Genomic DNA, 15,261 nt, shown 5'->3' with positions numbered 1-15,261 from the left:
TGTTCCCTGTGGAATCCCCTCCCCTTGAGTGCGGGCCCAGCTGCTTGCCTCTAATATGGTGGGATGTCACTTCTGTGATCAGGTTCCAAGAGATTATAACTTGTGTCTTATTTGTAGACTCTATTGCCTCTCACTTTGCACACTTTGATGCATCAGGCTGCCATGTTGAAAGGCCCATGTGACTGGGAACGAGGACCCTGCACTCAGTAGGTGCTTCTGGCATCCCCTAAACCTTGTGAACCACTGCAGACTCTGCGTGGAGAGGTGCAGCAATCAGATCTTTCGGGTGGAGTTCCCCCCACATCCTCGGTCTGTTCCCGAGGAAAGTTCTGTAAACAAAGGGAGAATGTCAACAGGGGTACGGAGTACTTTGAACCTGCTGGGCATCCCAGATACTGTTGCAGTGTGTCCCAGAACAGCAGGCCTTGAGATCACTGTCCCAACCAAGTTCAAGGCTGCCCGTGCCTGGTTGTCGCTGGAAGAGAGAGACTCCATGTGGCATTCCTGTGTACCCTTAACCTCTGCAGACACGATGGGAATTGGTGGGACTCAAAAAGACTGAGAAGCAGTGGACGAGACTGACGTGAGATATCCTGAAGAACTTCCAGACTGTCAGCAGTCTTACCAATTCCTTTGAACGTCAGGAAGGGGTAGATAGAGGGCAACCAGCCCTGAAAGCAGGGCTGAGACAAATGGCTACTCTTAATCTTTTGCAGACTCTGGACTTGGTCTGAGTGGACTAATCTCACAGACATCCACGACCTGTTGTAAGCAAGACATTAACAGCGCCACCATCAAATATCACGTTGCTCTCCATCTTAGCGAGAAAGAGAGAAAATAAAACAAACAAGTGGAGGAAAGAGGTTTCATGTTTTTCTAATAGAGCGAGCTAAGGAGCGGGGGAAAAACAATTTGAGCTCAGCACTCCCAAACAGCCAGCACAGCCCATCCCCCGCCTTCTCCTTCCACAGCAACAAGAATCACAAAGCCAAGTTCGATAAAGATGAAGAACGGCACGTCAGCTTCTCCAGTATGAGCTGTGTGTCCCCAGTGAGGCCTAGAGGGAAGAGAGATGAAGGGCTTTTGGAAATCGGCCACTTTTTTGAGGCGGTGGACACTTTTGGCTCTGGAAATGGAAAGGCAGCAGCATCCGCAGATGAGGGCTGTCGAGGGGCTGGGGCTCAGAGGTGTGCGGAGCAGCCTAGGTTGTGACAGGTGTCAATCAACATTGACAGCTGCCAGGTTCAGGGCTTTGCTGCCTCAGCCCTGACTGCAATCAGCCTTGGAGTAGCAGGTGGGAGTCGCTTTGGGGATGCAAGAGCGAGGAAAGTCAAGAAGCTCGTGAGCCTGCTTTTCGGAGGCATTTGGCTCCTGGCCTGGTTGTTACCCTGAGCAGCTCTCTGACCCTGCACTGGGCACTGCCCCTCTGTGAGCCTCTGTTTCTTTATCTGTACCGGGCAGGGGGTGGGCTAGATCAGTGCTTCTCCACCTTGGAGGGGCAGGGCCTGGGCATTGCTCATTTTTAAAAGCTTCCCAGAAGATTCTTAAAGCTTGGGGGAGAACCACAGGCCCAGAGCCTGCACAGCTGGATGCTGGCCCTTGGGCATCTCTACAGGCCCTTCAAAATGAGAAAACGAAAGTCCACTGGGCAGCACCATGGCCATGCTCCTAGATGTCTCCACCAGGAACAGCCCAGGACATTTGAGTCCCTGTACCTGGGGTCACACCAGGGCTCTGCGACAGCCTTGGGGAGGGGGGCGCACATGTGACCAGGCAGAGGCCTTGGGGACCCAGCTCAGGGGGCGGTAAGGTCAGTCTTGAGCCCAATTATCTACCATACCAGCGATGTGACTTCTCTAAGCCTGCTTTGTCCTCGGGGAGGTACAGGTAATAATCAAAGCTGCCTCGCAGGTGAGGGGCAGGTGAGACAAAACAGGACACTCAGAGTGGTGACTGGTGCTTAAAAGGAGTTTCAAGGCCTTGTTATTGGTTCCCTGATTGGATCACGCTCTTCACGAGAACAGGGATGGCCTGCCTTGATTGAGTCTGGCATACCGGGCGGTCATCCAAAGGCCAGCTATGGTCCAGGTGGTCCTCACCCGTTGGTGGGTGTTTGAATGGAAGGAAAAAAATGAAGGAAGAGAGGAAGGAAAGAAAAGGAGTGAGACAGAGAGAGAATGGGAGAATTCATTGCTTCTAGAACCTGACCAATGACAACATGTGCCACCCAGCTTTGAGGCGGCCGCCCCTGGGATAAGACCCCCACAGAAGAGGCCTGGACACTTGTCATGATGGAAGGAGACAGGGGAACCGCTCCTGATGTCTCAAAACCAAATCTTTGCACTGATAAGCGCAATTCGCTCTGAATGCCGTTGGCTCCCCTAAGGACTGGTGTAAGGGCTGGGATAAAGAAACCCTCTTTACTCCTTCTCTCTTTCTTTTGCTGTCACATCAAAGCCATTTTATTGGTATATGTTCAAGAAATGTTTTTTAATCTCTCAAATTATAGCTTCTCTATATGTTCTTGTCATTGTAAATTACATGGTGATTCNCCGGATGAAAAGTGCACACATGTGGTGACTAGCATTTGTGAGCGGGACAAAGTTAGCTTCCTGGGATGAACATTGCTTATACTTTCATTCCATTTGAAGATGCAAGACCTGCCTTCATGAGTGCCTCTTTGCCCTTCTTGATGGCATTTGCCCCCCTCCTTTTTTTTTTTTTTTTTTTGTTTGCTGGTGTCAATTAAAATAATCCCCCTGGGGGCCTTCCACCTACGCATTCACACCTCTGTGACTGTGTCGCTCCTGTCTGTCTGTTTCTCCCGCAATCTGGCTTCCTGTAGCCTTGGGGACCGTCAGCCGCACTTTGCCATCATCCCAGGCATGACTGTGGCATTTCCAACACAGCCGTGGGGAAGGCTGGCCCTTTTAAGCAAACCCAGATGCTCAGGCTTCCCCCAGGAGAAGCTGGACTCCCACAGGTCCCCTGCCTCCCCCGGGGCCCCAAGGCTCCCGCAGCTGGGCTTTGGCTCCGGGCTCGGTGGCCCTGCCTCCCCAACCTGTTGGCATCGCTAATTGCCTGGCGCATGGGCAGCTCTCTGTCACATCACCCAGCCTCCCCAGCTAATGACTCATTCTTGCACGGCCATTTGTTTGTGCTGGTTTCAGACAGACTAATGCTTTTAATGGCACATAATCATTTTTCAGAAGTCATTTGATGCCACTAATCATCTCGGTAATACGCCGCGATGGAACGCGTAATGACATTCGGAACAGGACAAATGGCAGCGTGATTCCTGCCTTCCCCGCTTTAATCTATATTTTACCACATGCCTGGCTGTTAATGACACCGAGTACTGCTAATAAACAGCTGCCTTACGGAGCTTTCCCCCTTGGGGGTTTGGAAGGGCAGGGGAGGCACCTGTAAAAAAATAATTCCTTTGGGGAATGACCGTGAGTAGGTGAGAGGAGAGGAAAGGAAGCAGCTGGAAGATGAAGCTTCCAGAAAGCCTCACCCACCTCACCGGGGGCAAAGGCCTGGCTCAGATTTGTCCCACTCAGGTGGGATGTGAGTGTCCGCTGAGAGGACCGGATGGAGGGGAGCACTTGCAAGGCTGCAGAGGACACGCAGGTGGCCAAGGGTTCTGGCCCAGGGTTCTCTAGAGCCGGAAAGTTCCACAGAGGACTGGAGCCACGCTAGGGTGGGCGCAGTCATCTGGCAGATATGCCACGGGTATCTGGGTCAGGGTGAGGGGCCGGAGTCAGTGTGAGGACTTTCCTGAGACCTTGTGGCTACAACACATGCTCTGGGGAGACTGTTGAACACACAGCACGTGCCTTCTTCCGGGGTGAGGGGGGGGGTCTAGTCAGTCCGGGGATCCTGGACATGAGCAATCCTTCTTGAGACACAGGTGCTTGGGGCTGTAGGAAGGGTGGGAATCAGCCACACCTGGGACTTCTGTCCCAAGATAGCTCCGCTCAGTTGCAAAGTAAATAAAATCCTGGGTAAATAATGTCCCTTTACCCTAATGTCCGCCAGAGAGTAATTGCTCAGTAAAATGCAGTGATCTCAGTAAATCGTAATGACAAGGGGCGGGTTGGGTACCACTTCAGGAGACCAGGGGACAGGGCGAGGGGTGCACGTCTCAGGTTCTGGAGACAGACTTTTTCCATTCTTGGGGTCCCATCCTCCTGAAGGGGGGCCGTCCAGACGGGAGGGCTGGTTTTCTTCCCTACCTCTGTCTCCTTCTCTTGGGTCTCCAGGGAGGACTGTGGCGCCCTGGGTCCCCATGGGTGAGTCTGTGCATGCTAATGAGCCTGGAAATCTGGGGGCGGGGCAGGCCAAGCGGAGCCAGCGTGGGCCTGCAGAGCCTGCCGCCGTGATCCAGGAGGCTACAAGCAGGGCTGTTGGTGTCAGAGGACAAGATCTCTGCCCTGGCTCTGTCACCTAGCAAGTGTTCAACACGGCGCAGTTAACCTCTCTGAGTCTCGTTTGCTCATTTATAAAAAGATATTAATGGCATCGCCCTTGCGAGGATCACTGGGAAGATTAAATAAAACAATGCATGTGAGATACTGAGCACAAAGTAGGCCCTCATGCAACATTAATTATTACAGTGGATGCTGTGGGCTGGTCTGGTGGCCTCAGGCAGCCATCGGGCGAGGGGACAATTGGAGCTCAGACCGGGTGAGTGAATCAGGACAAGTGCTTGAAGGGACGAGGCAGGCCATCTCCACCTTCCGGGGGGGGCCTCCACGAATGTGGGGGTCTGCAGCGGGTTTTCCTCTCCAGTGCTGCCTCCCCCGGGCTGTGCTCAATCCCCTGTTGATATTACATCAAGAAGATGTACAGAGATTCAGTGGAAAGCCATCTGTTAGCAAGTGGGAAGGCCCTCGGCGTCCTTGCCAGCGTTTAATAATTTAGTGTTAGCTGCTGGATGAGGGCTGACCAGAGCCCTGACATCCATTTTAATAAAGTCCTTCTCTACCGTCGTCGAGTGCCGGCCCGGGGGGACAATGGGCTCTACCAAACCCCACACACCCCTGTCCAGCCCAGCCTCCTGCTCACAGGCGGGGCAGGCACTGAATATAGACACACGGGGCCTCGTTCCAGGAGAAATCTTGGAAACACATGTTCTGGAAGCACACACCGCACCAAGGCCCGCTCGGAAGAGCTTTCTGGAAACCCAAAGCAGCAGTAGTAACCATCACTTCTGAATGGGCAGTTCTTGCGTGCCGTATGCTGGCTGTCTTCTCTTAAATGATCTCCTGCAACCCTCTTCCAGATCTGGAGAGAGGAAACGAGGTCTCAGAAAAGCAAAGTAGCTTGTGAAGCTAACAAGTACAGAATAGGGATCTAGATTCGGGTTCGAATCCAATATTCCGCTCTTCACCACATTGGAGCGATGCACATTTTTCTTGACACNTCCAGATCTGGAGAGAGGAAACGAGGTCTCAGAAAAGCAAAGTAGCTTGTGAAGCTAACAAGTGCAGAATAGGGATCCAGATTCGGGTTCGAATCCAATATTTCCGCTCTTCACCACATTGGAGCGATGCACATTTTTCTTGACATTGAGACTGGATTTCTGGAATCTTGTTTCCCTCCCTCCCTTAGGCCTTCTCTTCCTTTCCTCCCTCCCTTCTGTCATTAAATATTGCTCTGATGCTTCTTATTCAACTAGGTTTGTGCTACAGGTGGAGAGAACAAATATGTTTAAGGGCATTCTCCTGAGGGGTGAAGGGTCCAGCAGACCTGGTTCCTGGGACCCCAGGAGGAAATGATCTGGAGACCTCTAGCCGCAAATCCTCCATTTTGGGTACACTCTGATGGCTCAGGCCAAGAAGCGTAGTGTGGAGAGGTCATCAGTGCTCAGAGAAAGGTAGGCAAACCCCAAGAGCCCACATCCCTAAGCAGAGCCTCAGGGCCTTGGGCCACTCTTGCTTCTCCCCCTGGGGATATAGAAACTGGCAAATAGTTGCTTATACGGTGTCCCCTTAGGATTTCTCCAGGTATGTTCGTGGCTGATAATGTGAGGCTGTGAGGTGACACAGCACAGGCTCAGGGCAGTCAGTGCTGCCTGGAACAGGGGTGAGGATGGAGGGTATGGAAGGTGACAGAGGAGGGGTGGCAGCAAATCCCAGTCAGTGGAGCTTGGATTGCCCCCCGCCCCATGCCTCCCCTTCTCTTCCTTTCTGTTTTTACCACCTAAGTACAAACGATGGAGAGTGGGCATAGGAGGGCGGTAGCCCGTGGGGATAACTATATTTACTTGCAGGCACTGGCTGGCTTGTCTGTCTAGTGAAACTTGCAATTTCATTGTTTCAAGAGCACAGACGTGCCAGGGAAACACATCTCCAATGGACCTCTTTTTTCTGCTTCCCATTTCGGTTCCCCAGGGTGTTATGGCTGAGTCTTTTTTCCCTACACATCCGAGGAGGGCCATTCTTCCAGGGCCACGCACCCACAGAATGGGCATTTCAGCATCAGGTGCAAGAGAATCTGGAGCACTCGTCTCGTAAGGCAGGCAGAAGGGTGATTGTGGACCCTAAGTCCCCGGGCACAGGAAGGTGTGTGGTTCTCCATTGTACCCCAGCACCCGTACATCGCCCAGTCTCTGGGAGGGGCTCCAGAATTGCTCATTCAAGAAATGGACAGAGGGTGGATCGGACAGCCCCATCTATGGTACCCAGGGCACCCTCACCTCTTTCTAGCCCTGCGGTCCTACGTTCTCATCTCTAAATGGAGATCGTGGTGCCTGCCTTTGGGTTTTTCCTGAGGATTAAGTGAAATAACAGACGTTCAAGTGTTTGGCTTAGGGTAGGTAAGTGCCCATTGAACACCCATGGACCCTACAAACCGCCCCTCTACACCCACACAGTGGAAGCTACTGGGCAGTAAAAGAGAGTCAATTACTGCATGCATAGCCCCATGGATGCATCTGAGATTCAGTTTACTAAGCAAAAGAAACTAGATTCAACACTACTCAGGCCTGTTGCGAAAGACCAAACCATGGGGAAAAAAACCAGGTTGAGGCGCCTGGGTGGCTCAGTCCCTTATGTGTCCAACTCTTGATTTTGGCTCAGATCATGATCTTCCGGTTGCTGAGATTGAACCTTGCATCAGGCTCTCCACTGACAGTGCAGAGCCTGCTTGGGATTCTCCCTCTTACTCTCTCTCTGTCCCTCCCCTGCTCTCTCTCACACTCCCTCTCTTTCTCAAATAAATAAACAAAACAACAACAACAACAACAACAACCCAACAACAGGTAAGTGGTGGCCGGAGGTTGGGAGAAGGAGGAAACGTTGGCCACAGAGGGCACGAAGGAACTTTTTGGGGCGGTGGGTCCTGCATGCAGTGATGCTGTAAGATTATGCATTTGTTACAGCTCCAGCATGCCACTTTTTAAAAGGGTCAGCTTTACTGTATGGAAATAATATCTTAATGAAATGAAATGAAACAAAAAAGTCTATGGACCCTGAAATGATTAAAAAACCCAGAAGAGCCTCTCTGGCCTTTGGAAGACTCCGTGGTTGGCTGCGCCCCGATCTCTTTCATCACCTCCTGCTCCGAAGGCCACGGGAGGCGTTGGCATTTCCTGCTGGTGGGGAGAGGGGGTCCGAGACTCTGGCTCGGATGAACTCTTGTCCGGGGAAATGTAGCCAAAGTGGAAACTTCACACCTGGATGCCTGAACGTTGGCTAATGGGGGACCAATGGTTCGCATCCAGGAAATAACTAATGGTATCAGGATCATCAGGTTAAGAAAGCCAGAGCCCGATAGGGAGATAGGGGCAGTGTGGTAGAGGACAGGGGTTAATGGGGAGCGTGTGGTAGGGGTGCACTCCCCGCCTGATGGATGCTCCAGTCAAGTGGCAAACCCACGGGCGTGAGCGTGCCTCCTGGGATAGGTCAGCTTCGGTCCGGCAGGCTGCAAAGGTCCTGTTAGTACCTCCATCATTAAGCAATATAGACACAGGTAATTTGCTTCACTCTTTGGATGCAGAGCGAAATGACTCATCATTATCTTATTAATGCAATCAGTGGCTGAAAACGAAGCCCGACGGCATTTCGCCACAGCAGCACTTTCTGGAAGGGTCAGATGTTCACAGCCCTCTGGCTCACTTCCCCGACATTTTCTTTTCCTTCCCAAACCTCATGCTTTGTTTCTCTGCCTTCCTGGGTCGCTGGGCAGGTGCTCACCCGGGATGGGGTTCTGGGCTAGTGAGCCTCCCTCTGAATCCTGGCCCCCGGGTGGCCTCCTTGGCAACCAGGCTGGGCTTCAGAGAGCCTCCCAGAAATGTTGGGGGGCAGCGCTGGACACCTGGGCTTAGAATAGGGAGTACGTTCTGGGGACACTTGTGCAGTGCACATTGCCACACACCTTACGTGAGCTATGCCATCCCGTGGCCGGCACTGCTCCTCTCTACTCTGCGGTTGTGCACACTAGGGCTTGGGAAGGGTGTGCATGCACCCAGCTACGAGTGACTGAGATCAGAGGGTCTTCTCCCACACACAGGAATCTGGAGGTGTGTGGTGATTTGGGGTGGGGGGCGGTTGTGAGCACAGTGACGCCCGTGCTCTGGCCAGGCAGCCTCTTGAGGTTTTCTCGGCCCTTCCATTTTATCACAAGATGGTGGCAGCGGCCCTGGCCTCACCTCCTCACCCATCTGTGTTCAAAGGCAAGAGGGAGTAACAGTCAAGACTTTCCATCTCCTCTCCCTCTTGCTCTTTCCTCTTCCTCCTCCTTTTCTCTCTTAAAAAGTAAGGCGAGGCCATCTTTCCCAGAGACCCCACTGGATTCTCTAGACTCTCACTGACCAGGAATGGCCACAGGTTCAAGTCCTAGCTACAGTGGGGTGGAGGAGTCCCTGATGATTTTAGCTCTGGGGCAGATGTTGGGCAGTGGCGTGAGGGGGCTCAGTACCTCGCCCTAGACTATCACCTAAGGGTGCCCGGCCGGGGTTCTGAGTTTGCCCCCAGAGCTCTATTCTCTGAACTCTTAAGCCAAAGTGCAGAGTCCTCCCTAGGATGCTGGAGGGGGGCGGGCAGAGTAAGAAAAGCCAGAATTAGCTTCTGCCCTTGGAGGCCAAAAAGCCCCTACAGGAGGGAGAATGGTGTGCACTTGGTGAAAATAAACACAAATGAAACAGAACTCTGAATAGACCAATGTAAGCCCAGTCTCACAGAAACAGCCTGCCAGTAAAAATTCTAATATCTCTTGTTTTTAAAGTTTATTTATTTATTTTGAAAGAGAGCACACGCAGAGTAGGGGCAGAGAGAGGAGAGAGAGAATCCCAAGCAGGTTCCAAGCTCTCAGCACAGAGCCTGACTCAGGACTTGAACTCACCGGCTGCAAGATCATGACCTGAGCTAAAGGCAGACGCTTAACCGACTGAGCCACCCAGATGCCCCATCTAGTATCTTCTTTATCACTGTGATCGGGGAATCAGGTGTTCTGGATGAGAGAACATTTCCCACATCAGGGGCCTTCTCCCTTCGGTGGGAAAATGCCCCATGCTTACCCACTTTTGAATGACATATTTCTGAACTGTGTCTCTCTTTGTTCTTTCTGCTCAGTTTCTGTCCTTTAAAATGGAGCCAGGGGGTGCCTGGGGGGCTCAGTCGGTTAAGCATCTGACTTCAGCTCAGGTCATGATCTTGCAGTTTGTGGGTTTGAGCCCTGTGTTGGGCTCTGTGCTGACAGCTCAGAGTCTGGAGCCTGCTTCAGATTCTGTGTGTCCCTCTCTCTCTGCCCCTCCCACACTCATACTCTGTTTCTCTCTCTCTCTCAAAATAAATAAACATTAAAAAATTTTAAAAATAAAATAAAATAAAATAAAATGGAGCTGGGATCCTGGCCCCGTCCTTCTCACTCCATTAATTGGTAAGGTTTAAAACCAAATCAGATCGAACAACCCAAATATGTGAAACCAAGATGTTGTATTTTTACGCTATATCACATCAGAAGCTCTGGACTGGGGGCCTTTTCTCTCTTCTTTAAGGTCGCCACGTTGCAAAGAATATATTCTTTTTTTTTTTAAGTTTATTTATTTACTTTGAAAAAGGGGAGGGGCAGAGAGAGAGAGAGAGAGAGAGAGAGAAGGAGAGAGAGAGAATCCCAAGCAGGCTCCACACTGTCAGTGCAGAGCCTGAAGAGGGGCTCGAACCCATGAACTCTGTGATCATGACCTGAGCCGAAATCAAGAGTCGGATGCTTCACCAACTGAGCCACCCAAGTGCCCCCAAAGAATATAGTCTTAAGGGACTCTCCTCAGAGGACATTTCCTCTTATGTTTTGTGGTCCGGCCTCCCTGACAGACGGACTCACTGAGGGCAGGTGACACTCCACACTGCTGGGAGTGAGGTCAGCAAACCTTCAGGCCGAGGACAGCAGCCCCGGCCCCTGGGACTGTCCGCTGCTGGGCGCCGCCTCTGGCTGCTGGTACCCACGGCAGCCCCTCCCGTTCGGTCATCCTGCTGGCTGGCCATCATCCCCAGCACTAAGGGGCCACAGCGGCCAGGCTCGTCCTTGCCCCCCGCCCTCGGGCAGCTCAGGACCACAGAACATCACCTTCTCACCACTGTGGCAGGCACGCCCCCAAAGCTGCTGCCGTGTGCCCCTTCCCCAGGAGGCCCCAGCCTCCGTTCTCTTCTGCTTAGCGTGTTCTCCGATTCCTTCCTTCTTGTCTCCTTGCTTGTCTGGGTTGCTTTGGTTCTATACGCTATGCCTGATTTGGAAGGTAAAAAGCAAGAAACAAAACTTGAGAAGCCGGAAACATTAATTTTTCACACTATAGCACATCAGAAGCTCTGGAAGGGGGTGGGGCGGGGGCCCTGTCTCGCGTCTCCTAGGGAATGAAGCCTGGGGCTTTCCTTAAGATTCAGAGGGCGCTTCCTCCCCTATTGCCAGCCCCTGCCTCCCTGTCGTGGGATGAAATGGCCGAGGGGTTCAGTGTCACGTGCGGGGGCATCTGTGTACATGGGCTGCGGAAGGACGAGCGGGCCCCGGGGCGCGGGTGTGACTGAGCTTTAAGTGGCTCTGGGGAAGGGGAGTAAAGCAGACGGGACACGTCGGAAAGGAAAAGGACACGGGAGCTCATGTTCGTTTTGAGCTTGTTCTGCCCGCCGGGTTCTTTGCACACCTCAGAGGAAAGCACTTTTACTGTGATGAAACAGACGCAGAGGAAGGCTAAGGAACTTTCCAAAGGTCACAGAGGCGGTAAGAGGCAGGGCCGGAGGGCTTGAAGCCAGCTGCATGTACAGCTCCAAAGCCCTGGAAGCTGGGCAGGCCGTGTGGCTCAATGGTCTGGACCTGAAGGACGCCTGGGAGGGCGGGGTTCCCACCATGCCCGGGCTCTGCTGAGTCACAGCGGGCCTCAGTTTCCCCACCTGGGCAGAACTGGCCTGAGCTTGTTTCCGGCTGCCACTCTAGGTGGGAGGGGGTTCCTCCCTGCTCTGTGAAGACCACGTGGGCTGTGCCTTCTCGCTGGAAACAGGGAGGCTGGCTTCTTCTGGTCACGCGATGCAGCGTCTGCAACTGTTCCCTGCGTTACTGCCTCTTCCTTTCCTTTCCCTGCTCCAGCTCCCCATGCACCCTCCCCCGCCTCCAGCCCCCTCACCCCAAGAAAAAGGCAGGCTGCTCAGGGAGACGGTGGAGAGAGTGCTTTTGTGACACACAGTTCCCTCTAGCAGAGGCCAGAGCTTGAAGGAAAATGGCCAGGGCTCAGGCCACGGCTCCTCCTTCCTCTCCCATCTGGAAAGGAACAGAGAACAGAGCCTAGGAGTCCCCAGAGGGAATCCAGCCTTGCTCAGGAAGAGGCGCTCCCAAGTCATGTGACAGGCGTGGTCACGTGGCTCGTCCCAGCCTCTGGGTTCTGTCTGTGAGTCATTCTTGGGACGCCTCCCAGCCCTCCATGAAGAAGGCTGTCCGGCTGCCAGAAATTCTGTCACTGAATCATCTCGAACGGCAAGTGAGTTTGTCATGATATCCGGTTTCTGAGAAGATCAGAAGCTCCGAGGGCCCGGCGGGCCAGGCAAGCTGGGGTATGCGGGTATCGTTCTCAGTGGCTTGGGGAGAGGCCCAAAGAGAAGAAGACAGATAGCTCACATGCAGCCAGTGGCACTTTGGGGCTGGGAGTCACCCAATAGCCTCGCATAGTTGTCCTGACTCTGTGATGAGGGAGATGCTAACATGTAGCCCCGTTTCCGAGATGAGGAAGCTGAGGCATGGAGAGAGAGCCCAAGGGAGCTGCCCGAGATCACAAGGGGCATGAGGTGTGACCACGGGGCGTGAGCCCCGGTCTCCTGGCTTCTACGCCTGGCTTTTGCCACCAACCCAGGTTGCATCTTTGAAAGCTCAGAATGCCAAGCATTCAGTGAGCTCTGTGTTTTCGGGATGGAACGGTTCCCAGGGTACTGGCCTCCAACTGGCACCAGGAGAAGAACAGAAATAGGACACACCAAGTGGATCCAATTTGTCCCCAACAGTCAGCCTGCAAGGTTTCGGGGTGCTAAGGGGGGACATCCTGGGGAAAGATCGAAGCCACTCTTTCGCTGCCTTCTGCCCCCTGCCTTCGCCCCACTTGATGAGCTGTGCAGTGTCAGGGTGTGAGTTGGCTCCCAGTGCTGGTTTTAAAAAGGCAACTCACTCACGCTATTCAGATTTCAGAAATAAATGCTCTGCGCCACTGATCGGAATGCCCGGAGTCAACAGAGCCGGTGACATCTTAAGAAATGCACCCGGTACTTAAGGCTTTCATCTTAATTATACATGTTCAAATCATAGACAGATTTTCTCCTTCTGGTCCTGAATATCAGAGCTGCCAAATCCAATTGAATCATCTTCTTTTAAATGCATTTTGCAGTATGCGTTTCGCCATTTTCCCAATTTCCATTGTAAACGAGCACCAGAATTGTGCTGAGGGCCCTTTTCTTACAAGCTGCATTATTCAAACAGCAAATGAAGAAAGGAAAATGCTGATTGCAAAAGAATTAAAAAGTGGTCCTGGGCGGCCTTGGGGCTTTGGCCAGCCGGATGTGGCCAGGACCAGAACCTATCTTTGTTAGGGGCTTTTGATCCCTTTAACCCAGGCAGAGACAGGTGGAGGAAGGTGTTCCTTCTAGGGGCGCACATTACCTCCAGAGAAGTTGGCTCTCAGAGTCGCTTCCTGGGCTGGGTGGGGAGGGGTGTGTGTGGATGTCGGCAGGACCATTGTCATTGTCATCAGCAGAGATGCCACATGCTTTAATTTCTGCTGTACCTTGGCTCAGACAGACTGGGAGATTCAGAGGCCTCGGATTACTCCCAGGGAATGATTTGACTGTCACAGGCAGCACGGCCATCAGTGCCCTTGTCCACTAGCTGTGGCCACCTGTTCTGCCTTCCCAGGGATGGGGTGGGGCGAGGGGCTCCCAGATTTCGGGTGTGACAGCTGCTGGGTGGAAGGGGGGCGGGGAGAGAAACAATGCTTGGGATTCCGCTGAGGTCTGTCTTCTGTTTCTTTGTTTCTTGTCCTCTCTCTGCTCAAGGGAGCACTCAGCTTTCGCAGGGGCCGTGGTCCATGGTCCTCTGTGCTGCAGTGAACTCCTGCTTTCTCCTTTATGTCACTTCCGTGCTTGTGGATTTCACCTAAGGACCAAAGCCCTGTGCCCGTCAGCACAGAGGCTGTTGGGCCCGTTTCACAGAGTGGAGGACCCTGCCTCTGCTGTCAGGGTCCTGATAAGGGAGCATAAAGTAAACACCTGCCCCCTTACCCCCACCTGGTGGGCTATGTGTGACATTCCTCAGGCACTCCCGGCTGCCCAGAAGGAAAGGGGGAAAGCAAATAGTTAACTGATAGACACCACAGTCATGCAGGACCTGAGTCTCCATCAGTTTACAAAGGTCTTAGTAAATTACAAGAAGAAGGCAATCGTATCAATAGCCTACGTGCCCTCCTTCGTGATGTGGGGAACAAAGACCAGAAGGGAATGCAGGTAAAATGAAACTTTTTTATAACCTGCAGCCCAGTGACAAATACTTGAGGCAAACACGGAGTAGAACATTCCTCTGGGAACTCCCCATTGTCTTACCTACGGTTAACGCCTTACTAGAGGGAAAATAATGTTAGCTTGACGGCAGCAAGGCCTCTGGTAGCCTTGGGGTCCCCTGAGCACGTGAAAGGCCTCTTGGCAGACTCCCTTGTGCCTTTACCTCCCCCAACCCCATCGTTTATAACCAGTCGCTCCTTACAACCCCAGCGCAGCTCTTTCTGCCCACGGGCCCTGTCCCTGGGCTTTAAGAAAATCACCTTTTTGCACCAAACACGTCTTCAAGAATTCTTTCTTGGCCGTCAGCTCCGGGCCTCCATTACTCCAAAAACCCTGATCAGCAGGATCCCAACCTTGGGTAAGTTACTCAGCATTTCTGTTGCCCAGGAGGTGACCAAGTCACCAGGGTGGAGCCCTTACAAAGAGGATTAGGGCCCGTGGAAAAGGGACCTAGGAGAGCTCTCTTGCCAGCAGGAAGCCAGCAGCCTGCAACCCTGGGAGAGGTTCCTCACTGGAACCCGACCTTGCTGACGTCTGATCGCGGACTTCCAGGCTCCAGCGCCGTGGGAGAAATGTGTATGGTGTTTACCAGCACCACCCCCCCCCCCCCCCCCCCCCCCCGCCCCCGTCTGTGGATCTTTGTTACAGCAGCCTAGACTGCCCATGACAGCCAATGGGCATCCGTTGTCCATGACCTGTGTTGCTTAATCCACCGTTTGTCTAAGTCAAGGGCACCCGTTTACAGGTGAGGAAAGGGAGGCCCCAAGGCTTTCAAGGACTCCTGAAAACCACATCCGAAGTACAGAGGGAGGAATTGAACCAGCTCTGCCTCCAGTTCCTCCCTGTTTCCCCATGGGTGACAGGACCACCCTGCTGCGCTCCTGCCCGATTTGAGCGGCTCCTACACTGCCTCCCCGCTGTCGCTCTGTCTCCACCTCTCAGCTGAGTAAAATCCCAGCCAGGGCTCCAGGCTTTAACAACTGGGGAGCTCTTGACCTCCATGTTTTCAAGTTTATAAGTAGTTCTGAATTTTCTGCGGCGGGTGCTCAGGGGCCGGGAGGGGCGATGGAGTCCAAGGTTGAGGTTTCTTCAGGGAGCTGTGACGTCCGTCTTCCAATCCCCCAGCCCCCACCCCCGCCATGGGACCACCCAGATGGCCTGTAGCAGTCATGGGGTGGATGGCGGGGTGAGGCTCTGAAGCACCCCCACTCCCGCCCCAGAATTGGCCGGA

Source organism: Crocuta crocuta, unplaced genomic scaffold, assembly GCF_008692635.1.
Source record: "Crocuta crocuta isolate KB4526 unplaced genomic scaffold, BGI_CrCroc_1.0 scaffold50, whole genome shotgun sequence".
Taxonomy (NCBI): domain Eukaryota; kingdom Metazoa; phylum Chordata; class Mammalia; order Carnivora; family Hyaenidae; genus Crocuta; species Crocuta crocuta.
Note: the sequence above shows the minus strand (reverse complement) of the source record.